The sequence below is a fragment of the Bos indicus x Bos taurus genome, chromosome 4 (assembly GCF_003369695.1).
Source record: "Bos indicus x Bos taurus breed Angus x Brahman F1 hybrid chromosome 4, Bos_hybrid_MaternalHap_v2.0, whole genome shotgun sequence".
NCBI lineage: Eukaryota > Metazoa > Chordata > Mammalia > Artiodactyla > Bovidae > Bos > Bos indicus x Bos taurus.
Window position 1 is genome coordinate 44723901 of NC_040079.1, and position 13262 is coordinate 44737162.

Below are 13262 nucleotides of genomic sequence, written 5' to 3' on the forward strand. Positions count from 1 at the left end.
AGAAGAGACAAATAGAATATTTCCATTGTGTGACCATTTTGGTCACTGTAATGCAAGGTCTTTACTTGTCATAAAAGGAATGATCCCAAGTGTTCCTTTTTAACACCAGAGACAGAAGACAGGAGGAAGGGCAACACCTGGAGGACTCTGGGTGGGAGTCTTGGCAAACAGAGGCAGCTCAGAGGAGCCTTCAGAACTCAGCTGGATGACTCAAGACAAGCCATCTGGTTTAGAAGTCCTCGTGGGGGCCTGTCAGACCCCCAGAGACTACAGCACAGGTATCATCTCACAGACAAAGCCATCCACCATGAGATGGGGGAAGGAATGGGTGATGTCCCAAAGGAGAGCCACGCCAGGACCAGGTCACAGGACTCCTGTGCCCCACGGGAAATAGAATCTTTACTCAAGTTGCTGTTGTTTAGTCGCTCAGTACTATCCAGCTCTTTGGAACCCCAAGGACTGTAGCCCACCAGGTTCCTCTGTCCATGGGATCTCCCAAGCAAGAATGCAAGAATACTGGAGTGGGTTGCCATTTCCTTCTCCAGGGGGTCTTGGCAACCCAGGGATCCAACCTGCGTCTCCTGCATTGGTAGGCAGATTCTTTTAACTGAGCCACCAGGGAAGCCAAATTACTCACAAGAAGGGGAATCAAGGAGCTGAGCCCTGCTACCTGGGACCATTGCCCTCTGCCCTCCGGACTTGTAAAGCAGCTGGGCCGGACCGGCGCCCTCTGGGGTTCATTCTTACAAAGGACCTTACAGAGAAAAGAAGACTTAGATGCTCAGCAAACCCTACAGCTTCACAGCCACAGTCATTGCATACAGAACGCCCCCCTTCTGTTTCTGTGCTTAAAACTCACGACACGCCTAGGAAATCGCTTTTCTTCCTCGTTTCTGCAGAGCTGAAGAGGATGAGGGAGGCGGAGAATGTATGCCGCCCCGCCCCACACCCCGGCCCCGGGACGGCGCAGGGCCCCCAGCTGCCGGGCCTCCCCTGTGGAATGGAGACGCCATGTGCAATCCCGCGAGATAAACCTGCAAAGCACCGACACGTGCCCGGCCCGAGAAGGCTCTGAGAGGACCTGCCACCTCTTCTCCTCGCTGAGCGGGTCCCTGCGGGGTTCGGGCGACGAGGAGGACTCCTTAGGGCTCCCGACTATTCTGAATGCCGATCTCCTTGCCACACCAAGCATCCCGTTTCCCCAGCCCTGAGGTCTCAGCTGGAGCCTCCTCTCCTCCCCAGAAGGCTCTTCACAAGGCTGGGCTACTACCGATACAGTGCTCAGGACCGAGTGGGCTGTCCACAGATTTCCCCCACTCCCCACCCCGCTCGAGATCCTCGCTCCCTAACCCTAGACCTGGTCCAGGTCTTGCGCGCGAACCTCCCGGTAGCCCCACTGCCCGTCTCGAGTCCCCGATGGCGCGCGCCCCCTGCCGGCCACTCCGGGACCCTACACAGCATAGAGGATTTTCCTTAATAGAAAGCAGTTTATCGTTGTGTTTAGTCGTTCACTTGTGTCTGACTCTGCGATCCAATGGACTGTAGCCCACAAGGTTCTTCTGTCCATGGGATTTCCCAGGCAAGAATACTGGAGTGGGTACCTATTCCTTCTCCAGGGGATCTTCCCGACCCAGGGATCAGACCCAGGTCTCGTGCATTGAAGGCAGAATGCTGATCGACCATTCTGAAAATACTCCCCCCTACACACACACACACACACACACACACACACACACACACACACACACACACACACACACACACACCAAAGAAAGAACAGAAAAGAAGGGGAACCTTCCCACTCTAGCACAACTACAGCTACCATTTTGTGTTTTTTTCCGAAGCTTTCTTCCACGGTGTTTGTGCTTCCACATCCGCCAGCAATTGACAGGAAAGCCCACATAGCCAGCCAGCCCGCAGGTGTAGACGGTGGACAGCAGTTTGCCAACTCCCAGGAGCCTGCAAAGGTGCTGCGCACTTTCTCTAAATCAATGTTAGTATGTCTTCAACCCCCAGCCTCCTCCTGGCGGTTGTGAAGTGCAAGCTGTGTGAGCATTTCCTCACCCGCTGCCAGCAGCAGGGAATGTCCTGGGGTCCCAGGTGACCCTCCCAGCCTGGTCCCTGCTGACCGCTGAGGAGCAGGAGGCCCTGCAACTCTGTAGTCAGTGTTGCTCCTGGCCCACATTGGTCACTCACCTGTAGGTTTGAGGGTGATAAGGAAGACCTCAGATGCACAAGCACAAAGAACCACACACACAAGCAAACACGCACACATTCACAGCTGCTCTATAGAGCAGAACCCCTTCTCCAGAATCCTTGGACCCAGTGGTGGCCAGGGGAGAATGAGGGGCCAGGATGCAGCCCTCTGAGCTGGGGGCACGGTCCCCTCCAGGAGCAGAAGCTCCCACAAAGCCAGGAAGAGAAGGGTCTTCCCACAGCAGTGCTTGCAGCCTTGCCCAGCCTCACTTCTGGGAGCACAAAAGACCCTCCAAGTCACAGAGAGCTAAGATCAGCAATCGCCTTGACTTCCTTCCTCCTTCTCGCCCTAGTAAATTGTCTGTGCTTGTACAAAGTATATGCAGCCCTTGTCTGATACCCTGGCCTGGAGAGGTGCACCTCTGTGACCTCCCAGGTGAGGGGGCCCCATAAAGCTGGAGGGAGAGGAGGGGAGGGAGGGTGCAGACAGCAGCATGGGGAGCGCTGCTCAGGCTTAATCTCAATGGATGGTTTTGAGGCTTCTAGGAGTTAATGTCTGACATAGAGTAAATGCTAAATGAAGTTTAAAGACTAATATTTCTCAGATAATTCATGGACCTCTGTCCAGAAATGAGGCATTCCTTTCCACTGGGTAAACTCCTAAGAGCAGGTTTGGTGGGTTATACGGTAAGTGCATGTTTAACCTTGTAAGAAATGTTTCCTAAGTGTTCACACGCTTTTTGCATTCCTTCCAGCAATGGGTTGGAGTTCCTCTTGGGCATTTTAAAAAAAATTTAACCACCTAAGAGTGATGGAATGATATCTCATTGTAGTTTTAATTTGCATGTTTCTAGTGCCTAATGAGGGCTTCCCTGGTGGCTCAGTAGTAAAGAATCCACCTGCCAATGCAAAACACCCAGGTTTGATCCCTGGGTTGGGAAGATCCCCCGGAGAAGAAAATGGCAACCCACTCCAGTATTCTTGCCTGGGAAATCCCATGGACAGAGAAGCCTGGTGGGCTACAGTCCATGGGATCACAAAAGACTTGGACACAACTTAGCAACTAAGCAACAAACGCCTATTGATGTTGAGATGATTTTCATGTGCTGATTTGCCATTTGTATCTCCTTCTTGGTAAAGTTTCTATTCAAATCTTTTCCCCATTTTTTTTCCAACCTTCACTTTTTTTTTTTTCCAACCTTCACTTTTACAGTATCTGTAACGATGTCCATTCCCACATATCTTTTCCTGCTTTCCTTTGGATAATTAGGTGGGTAATAGGCCAATCTAAGAGACTAAGCATATGGAAAATGCAAATACATGTTTGATTATATGCCAGGAGATCTAGTAATTCTGCTTCCTTGCCAGCAGAGCAAGCAGACACCCTGGAACTACACTCACACCGTGTGTCAGGACTCTTCAGATACTTCAGTTTGGTTCTCTTTGTCTTTCCATTCAACTGGGCCTAACACAGGAGGAAACAAAGTACTCCCAATCTGACCCCCACACTCCAACTCTTAGGAAGCAGGTTTGGGGGCTTGTCACACCTGACTCCTAGTAACAGGAAGTTCAGTTCAGTCGCTCAGTCGTGTCTGACTCTTTGCGACCCCATGAATCGCAGCACGCCAGGCCTCCCTGTCCATCACCAACTCCCGGAGTTCACTCAAACTCACGTCCATCGAGTTGGTGATGCCATCCAGCCATCTCATCTTCTGTAGTCCCCTTCTCCTCTTGCCCCCAATCCCTCCCAGCATCAGAGTCTTTTCCAATGAGTCAACTCTTCACATGATGTGGCCAAAGTACTGGAGTTTCAGCTTTAGCATCATTCCTTCCAAAGAAATCCCAGGGCTGATCTCCTTCAGAATGGACTGGTTGGATCTCCTTGCAGTCCAAGGGACTCTCAAGTGTCTTCTCCAACACCACAGTTCAAAAGCATCAATTCTTCAGCGCTCAGCCTTCTTCACAGTCCAACTCTCACATCCATACATGACCACAGGAAAAACCATAGCCTTGACTAGATGGACCTTTGTTGGCAAAGTAATATCTCTGCTTTTGAATATGCTATCTAGGTTGGTCATAACTTTTCTTCTAAGGAGTAAGCGTCTTTTAATTTCATGGCTGCAGTCACCATCTGCAGTGATTTTGGAGCCCAAAAAAATAAAGTCTGACACTGTTTCCACTGTTTCCCCATCTATTTCCCATGAAGTGATGGGACCGGATGCCATGATCTTCGTTTTCTGAATATTGAGCTTTAAGCCAACTTTTTCACTCTCCACTTTCACTTTCATCAAGAGGCTTCTGAGTTTCTCTTCACTTTCTGCCATAAGGGTGGTGTCATCTGCATATCTGAGGTTATTGATATTTCTCCTGGCAATCTTGATTCCAGCTTGTGCTTCTTCCAGCCCAGTGTTTCTCATGATGTACTCTGCATATAAGTTAAATAAGCAGGGTGACAATATACAGCCTTGATGTACTTCTTTTCCTATTTGGAACCAGTCTGTTGTTCTATGTCCAGTTCTAACTGTTGCTTCCTGACCTGCATATAAGTTTCTCAAGAGGCAGGTCAGGTGGTCTGGTTTTCCCATCTCTTTCAGAATTTTCCACAGTTTATTGTGATCCACACAGTCAAAGGCTTTGGCATAGTCAATAAAGCAGAAATAGATGTTTTTCTGGAACTCTCTTGCTTTTTCCATGATCCAGCGGATGTTGGCAATTTGATCTCTGGTTCCTCTGCCTTTTCTAAAACCAGCTTGAACATCAGGAAGTTCACGGTTCACATATTGCTGAAGCCTGGCTTGGAGAATTTTGAGCATTACTTTACTAGTGTGTGAGATGAGTGCAATTGTGCGGTAGTTTGAGCATTCTTTGGCATTGCCTTTCTTTGGGATTGGAATGAAAACTGACCTTTTCCAGTCCTGTGGCCACTGCTGAGTTTTCCACATTTGCTGGCATATTGAGTGCAGCACTTTCACAGCATCAACTTTCAGGATTTGAAATAGCTCAACTGGAATTCCATCACCTCCACTAGCTTTGTTCATAGTGATGCTTCCTAAGGCCCACTTGACTTCACATTCCAGGATGTCTGGCTCTAGGTGAGTGATCACACCATCATGATTATCTTGGTCTTGAAGATCTTTTTTGTACAGTTCTTCTGTGTATTCCTGCCACCTCTTCTTAATATCTTCTGCTTCTGTTAGGTAACAGGAAAGATGACAACAATAACACTGATGTTGATGGTGATGATGGTGAAGACACTGGTGGTGGTGGTAACGGTGATGATGGGGATGATCACCATGTTCCAGGCTTTGCACTGGTTCTTCTTATACGGAACCTCATTTCATCTTCACTGCAACCTTTTGAAGACATGGAGTCTGACGCCCACGATCACAGAATGAGGACTCATCAGCCCAAACCCACCCATGTGCAGAGCACTGGAAAAGGGGGAGACTCATCAGTGCACGCCTCCAAAGTATGTGTCCATGCTCTACCAAGCACAGTCACCTTTCTTTTTAAACTTGTGTTAAAATACTTTCATTGGTATCTCCTTGGCTTGTTTTCTCTCTGTTCTTAAATGCAATGTGATCAGCAGCTGTGTCTCCACAGCTGTTGTTTGGTTGGCTCCACCATCCAGAGAGGTAACTTTCTTGGTATTTTCATCTTACAGATGAGGAAAGTCTTCCCCTCCGAAACCCTTCTCCTCAGCCTCTGGCAGGTCCCGAGCTGTGTGTACAGCACACCTGCTGGGATAGACACATATTCCTGCCTGTCACCTGCCCACCAAGGTAAAACAGAAGTGGAGAAGGCAGGACTCACAGAGTCATGGCACAAGTGGCCTCGCTTTTGTCTTTCTTTTTCCTTCGTGTCCGCTCAGGGGGAACAGGTGCTAGTTGACATCTCAAGCAGGCCCAGTAACTACTCTGCTCGTGTTTATATATAAAATGCCCACTCTTGCTTATGGAAAAAGCCAATTGGTGTTGAAGACATGCAGGGCCTCCTGAGAATTCACTTTTCCAAGCTAACTCAGAGTTGTTCACCTCCCCTCAGGATTTGTTGCTGGAGCCTCAGGCGGGGTCTTGGGAGAGAAGAGCGAGGAGAGCAGAAAGGTGCTCATAGCTGGACTCTGAGCTCCCCGTGTCCTTCTGCAGGGTCTTCACAGCCTGGGTGACCCCACCGCCCTGCACTTCCCCGGACCTGGGCAAAAGTTCTCCCTTTTGGAAATCACTTCCTCCCTCCTCGGCCCCAATAAATCCTGACCACCCACCACTTCTCCTGGCTCAGACCCGTCCACCCTGCTGGGTGGTTCCTGAGGTAGGTGCGAGGTTGAAGGTTCTCTCCCGGCTACAGGTCTCCCCCTGCAGCAGAGCCTGCAGCCCAGGCCTGAGCCCCACCCATCATCTGGTCAAGCCTGAGCCTCTGCCAAATTTTCCCAGTCTCCTCTTCATTGTACTCGAGCTCTCCCACCCCTAGTTTTCCAAGGACAGAAGGGTGGCTGAAAACACACCAAGTTTCTCCTTGCCTGACTTGAGGCAGTAAAGTGCATGTGTGCTCACTTGTGTCCAATCCCATGGACTCTTGGCAATCCCATGGACCATAGTCCACCAAGCTCCTCTGTCCATGGCATTCTCCAGACAAGAATACTGGAGGGATGTTGCTATTTCCTACTCCAGGGGATCTTCCCAATCCAGGGATCAAACCCACATCTCTTGAGTCTCCTGCATTGGCAGATGGATTCTTTTTTTTTTTTTTTACCACTGAGCCACCTAGCAAGCCCCATTTGAAGCAGTAGTGCCCACCTATGTGCCCCTGGGAAGTTCCACCTGCTGGTGTTGAGTTTTTTAATCAAAGGTGAAGTTTGAAAACTCAACCCAGGTCTTTTGGAGAACTGGTCACCCCACTGAGAGGCCCCCCCACACTGCACTGTGGGAGGCCTGCCTTTCTCCAGATTCCCTTCCTGTCTCAGCTTCCCTTTCCCCACCCCAGGGGTTCCCCAGTTCACTTCCCTGCACAGGCCACCCCGGGGCTCCCACGTCACAGAGGAGGAGGCCACCACAGTGGTTATAGGTTCATCCTCTGCAGGCATTCTGTATTTCCCAGTTGGAGCATGTTTGTAAGAGGAAGCACAATTCTGCTTGGTTAGCAAGCCTGGAAGGCAGCTGCTTTGGGTGGTGTGGCAGTGCCACAGAGGTTCCCATGCTGTCAGGCCGATTTCCCTTGCTCTCTCCACGCAGAGATGTTGGGTTGCTGTCCATACCACTCAGGACTTACGTTTGTCTTTAGTCTTCTAGATTCTTTCCACTTTTACCTCTGTAAACAGCTCTATGGAAATACAATGCACACATTACACCCTTCACCCATTCAAAGTGTAAATGGTTTTCCTATCTTCCCTACCATTCACTGACAACACAATCAGTTTTAGAACATTTTCAATACCTCAAAATGAGGTTTCTTTTGTTTTCACTCCTGGTATCTCTTTATATCTGTTATCAGATAACAAGGATGACTGGGACATGGAGGCGGGATGTGGGGGGAAGCAGAAAGGTTGGCTGGTGGGGCAAGGAGGTGTAGGAGGGAAGGGAGTGAGGTATGCCCTCTCCTTCCTGTGGAAGCTTTGCTGGGCCGGCTCCTATTCAGGCTAAGACAGGGAGACCACCAGACCACCACCTTAGCCACTCAGGGATGCAAACCTTCTCAACCCCAGCAGTTTGAGGCCAATCCTGACCATCTCACTTTAAGCCAGTGCAGTACCTTTATTTGGAAGTTTCCCCACTCTTATTCTAGGGAGTCACTGCTATGAAGGATGAAAGTGAAAGTGTTAGTTGCTCAGTTGTGTCTGACTCTATGCAACCCCATAGTCTAGAGCCCGCCAGGCTCCTCTGTCCATGGGATCCTCCAGGCAAGAACGCTGGAGTGGATTGCCATGCCCTCTCCAGGGGATCTTCCCCACCTAGGGATCAAACCCAGATCTCCTACATTGTAGGCAGATTCTTTACCCTCTGAGCTACCAGGGAAACTCCTCACTTTTTGTACAGTGGGTCTCAACTTTAACCTGCAAATACCATCGATTGGTCTATCAAGGATTAAAGACTGTAATAATATTTTTCAAAGATAATTATAGGTATGATTATATGCCAATTCCCTACAGGTGCTGTTCTAACCCATTCACTCATTTAATTCTCAGGACATCAGTATCACATAAGCATTACTACTGTTTCCTTCTGACAAAGGAGAAAAGTTGGTCTGGTCAAGTAGCCTGTCAAAGTCACAGAGTGAATAAGCAGGAGAGCCAAAATTTGAAGTCAGACAACTAGGCTTCAGCATCCAAACTCCTCATATTAAGACAACTCAATCTATTTTTCATTTCACATGCTCTCCATCTGTAGGTTAACAGCTAACAGACACTGCACTGGTCTTTGCAGTTGTGCCTGCTGTAGTATATGGAGAAGGAAATGGTAACCCACTCCAGTACTCTTGCCTGGAAAATCCCATGGACGGAGGAGCCTGGCAGGCTATATACAGTCCATGGGGTTGCAAAGAGTTGATATGACTGACTTCACACTCACACACTGCTGTAGTAAGCGATGCTGCCACTAGGGGGCGATGGTGTCCACTATGCTCTCAGCCACCGCCAGATTCAGCACATAGTTCAAATGGAAGGCAAAGTGCAGAAGGAGGGAACCAGTTCACAGGAGATTGCTCACTGGGGAGAGTGTGCAGGGATGTCTTTTCTAGGCCACAGGGAGGACACAGGCTCTGGAATCGCTGACTGGGTTCTTGCAGCCTCCCATGCTGCCTGGCTGGGGCTTTGACACAGAAAGAAATTAGAGTTAAAAAAAAAAAGACAACCAGGTCTGTGTCCAGACTGTGGTCAAGTCAATGCATTTTTCTGACCCTGAGCTTCATACTCAGTAAACGGGCCCAGACCCCTGCTGGTAGCTGCCTGCAGCTGTTCATTTGCAGCAGCTAAGATCACCTGACACGTCTGTGCCCCATTTGGGAGCTGTTGTGTAACCATAAGCCAGTTTCAGGGGCTCCTGGCCAAGGTTGTTGGCAGACTCAACCTGTGACACTGGGGGGATCTGTGTGGGGCCCACATCCAGGCCCGGATGGCAGGAAGCACGCTCCCACCAAGGCCACTCGGGTTTGTGCTGTGTGGATTCCTTGACTTTTCCACAGCGGGGGGCTTGAACCCATAAACCAAGCCAACTGGCAAGGGTTTGCACTGCACCTAGCAAACAGTAGGTGCTTAACCAATGTCTGTTTTATTGTCCTAACCAACTCTCCAGGATCTAGGCACTTGAGATGGTCTTAGAAACCCTAAGGGCCCAGAGAATACCTACACCATTTCCCAGGATTCCCTCTGCTTTTAGTTCAGTTCAGTCACTCAGTCGTGTCCGACTCTTTGCGACCCCATGGACGGCAGGACGCCAGGCTTCCCTGTCCGTCACCAACTCCCAGAGCTTACTCAAACTCATGTCCATTGAGTCGGTGATGCCATCCAACCATCTCATCCTCTGTCGTCCCCTTCTCCTCTGCTTTAAGGCTCAATTTATGGTCTATTTGGTGAAAGGTCCACAGGTGCTCAAAAATGTGTATATTGCTGCTGAGTGGGGTTCAGGATTGTCAGTTAGATCCTGTGGCTGCTTACGTTGTGCAGGCTTTCCATATCCTTCTTGATTTTCTTTCCATACTATTCTATCATATAATGAATAGTTCTAGTATAATAGTTCTATCAGATGCTGAGAAGAGCAGGTTGAGTTCCCACCTATACTGTGGGTTTGTCTGTTTCCTTTCAGCTCAGCCAGCTTTGGACTCGTGTACGGAGCTTCTGATGAGTGTGCATTTAGAAGCCTCATGTCTTTCTGGTGGACTGGTCCTTTTATAATTGTATAATGTCCATCCTTGTCTCTAGTAATATTCTTTACCCTAAAGTATACTTTCTTATCACTACAAACAAAGCTAGTAGAGGTGATAGAATTCCAGTTGAGCTATTCCAAATCCTGAAAGACGATGCTGTGAAAGTGCTGCACTCAATATGCCAGCACATGTGGAAAACTCAGCAGTGGCCACAGGACTGGAAAAGGTCAGTTTTCATTCCAATCCCAAAGAAAGGCAATGCCAAAGAATGCTCAAACTACCGCACAATTGCACTCATCTCTCACGCTAGTAAAGTAATGCTCAAAATTCTCCAAGCCAGGCTTCAGCAATATGTGAACCATGAACTTCCTGATGTTCAAGCTGGTTTTAGAAAAGGCAGAGGAACCAGAGATCAAATTGCCAACATCCGCTGGATCATGGAAAAAGCAAGAGAGTTCCAGAAAAACATCTATTTATGCTTCATTGACTATGCCAAAGCCTTTGACTGTGTGGATCACAATAAACTGTGGAAAATTCTGAGAGAGATGGGAATACCAGACCACCTGATCTGCCTCTTGAGAAATTTGTATGCAGGTCAGGAAGCAACAGTTAGAACTGGACATGGAACAACAGACTGGTTCCAAATAGGAAAAGGAGTTCATCAAGGCTGTATATTGTCACCCTGTTTATCTAACTTCTATGCAGAGTACATCATGAGAAACGCTGGACTGGAAGAAACACAAGTTGGAATCAAGATTGCCAGGAGAAATATCAATAACCTCAGATATGCAGATGACACCACCCTTATGGCAGAAAGTGAAGAGGAACTCAAAAGCCTCTTGATGAAAGTGAAAGTGGAGAGTGAAAAAGTTGGCTTAAAGCTCAACATTCAGAAAACGAAGATCATGGCATCCGGTCCCATCACTTCATGGGAAATAGATGGGGAAACAGTGGAAACAGTGTCAGACTTTATTTTTCTGGGCTCCAAAATCACTGCAGATGGTGACTGCAGCCATGAAATTAAAAGATGCTTACTCCTTGGAAGGAAAGTTATGACCAACCTAGATAGCATATTCAAAAGCAGAGATATTACTTTGCCAACAAAGGTCTGTCTAGTCAAGGCTATGGTTTTTCCTGTGGTCATGTATGGATGTGAGAGTTGGACTGTGAAGAAGGCTGAGCACCGAAGAATTGATGCTTTTGAACTGTGGTGTTGGAGAAGACACTTGAGAGTCCCTTGGACTGCAAGGAGATCCAACCAGTCCATTCTGAAGGAGATCAGCCCTGGGATTTCTTTGGAAGGAATGATGCTAAAACTGAAACTCCAGTACTTTGGCCACCTCATGTGAAGAGTTGACTCATTGGAAAAGACTCTGATGCTGGGAGGGATTGGGGGCAAGAGGAGAAGGGGACTACAGAGGATGAGATGGCTGGATGGCATCACCAACTCGATGGACGTGAGTCTGAGTGAACTCCGGGAGTTGGTGATGGACAGGGAGGCCTGGTGTGCTGTGATTCATGAGGTCGCAAAGAGTCGGACATGACGGAGCGAGTGATCTCATCTGATACTTTCTCAGGTATTAGTACAGTGGTTCCTATATTTTTTAAATTAATGTTGGTATGGTATATATTTTTACATCTTTGTAATTTCAACTTACCTCTGTCACTGAATTTGAACTGTCTTGTAAATGGCATTTTCATTCTGCAATCTGTTTTTCTTCAGACATTTATATCAAAGGTAATTACTGATAAGCTAGGACTAGATTCTGATATACGATTGTTTTTGTTTCCTTGTTTCTGTTTTCTTGCCTTCCTATTAGTTTTCATTTAAGAGTTTACTTTGATGTATTTAGTGTTATGAAGTATATCTTTTTGCATAATTTCTATGCTGCTTGTTAAATTACTAATTTAATTACTAATTTAATGTAATCTGTTACTGCCTATGTGTGTGTGTGATTTGTCATTATCTGCTGGTATCAGCATTTCACCACTTGGTCTGACGTGTGGAAATGGCACCTCCATTGAGGTCCCTTTATCTTCCTCACTTTGAAATATCACTGTCTTGAGTATTGGATGGTTGGAATAATTTTTGTTTCAATCATCAATCATTTTTTATTTATAATATTTGTGAGGAAAAGCAGGGTCTGTCATTCTTTCCATTGTTCTCTTTCCTGATGCTCCAAGTTCATCATTTGTACTTCTGTTCAAAGAACTTCCTCTAGCCAAATTGTTAAGAAGAGCCCTACTAAATAACTAATTCTTTTAGTTCCTTCACCTGAGAAAGTCTGTTTTCCCTTTATTCCTGAAGGTAGTTTCACTGAACATAGAATTCACAGCTGGTGTTTCTTTCCTTTCAGCCTTGAAAAATGTGTCACTTCCTTCTGGCCTCTGTGGTTTAAAATGAGAAATCCACCATTGTCATTCAGTATACATAATCTGACATCACTTCTGTCTGGCTGCTTTCAAGATTTTTTCTTTGTCCTTAGTTGTCATAAAGCTCATGATGAAAAGTCGTGCATGGAGTCTTGTCGTTGCTGTTTTGGACTCCTGTTTGGGGTTCATGCAGCTTCTTGAATCTACACGTTCGTGTCTTTTGCTGGATTGGGAGAGTTTGGCTCATTGCTTCAAATTCTCCTTAGCCTCATTCTCCTTCCCCTCACCATCTAAGACTCAGCAATAATAAACAGTTGTCCCTTAGGTCCCCTCATGTATTCAAGTCTCTGCCAATCAGATTGAACTCATCATTGCTCAATCAGGTTCCCAAATTCACTCTTCCATCATCTCCACTCTGCTTCTGAGCTTCCAGTGGATTTTTAATTTGCTTTATACATTTTTGTAATGTAATCTGTTTGGCTTTTTTCATGACTTCTAGTTCTTTGCTATGGCTCTGTTTCTGTTTCTCCATTTATTTGAATAGAATTTTGACTTGCTGGTTTAAGCATTGTTGCAGCGGTTGCTTTAAATCCTGGCCAGATACTGTAATCCCAAAACCTGATTCATCTGGATGCTGGCCTCAGTCAATTGTGTTTTCTCATTCAGGCTGTAAATTTCTTGGTTCCGGGTACAAAAGGTAATTTTCTATTTAGCCTGGATATTTTGGCTGTTATGTTAGGAGACCCTGGATCTGGATTAAGTCTCATGTGTCAGCAGGGGTGGACCTGTGTGGGGGCAGCATCAGTCGACTTTCAGGCTTTTGGTGAATAGCGCCCTGA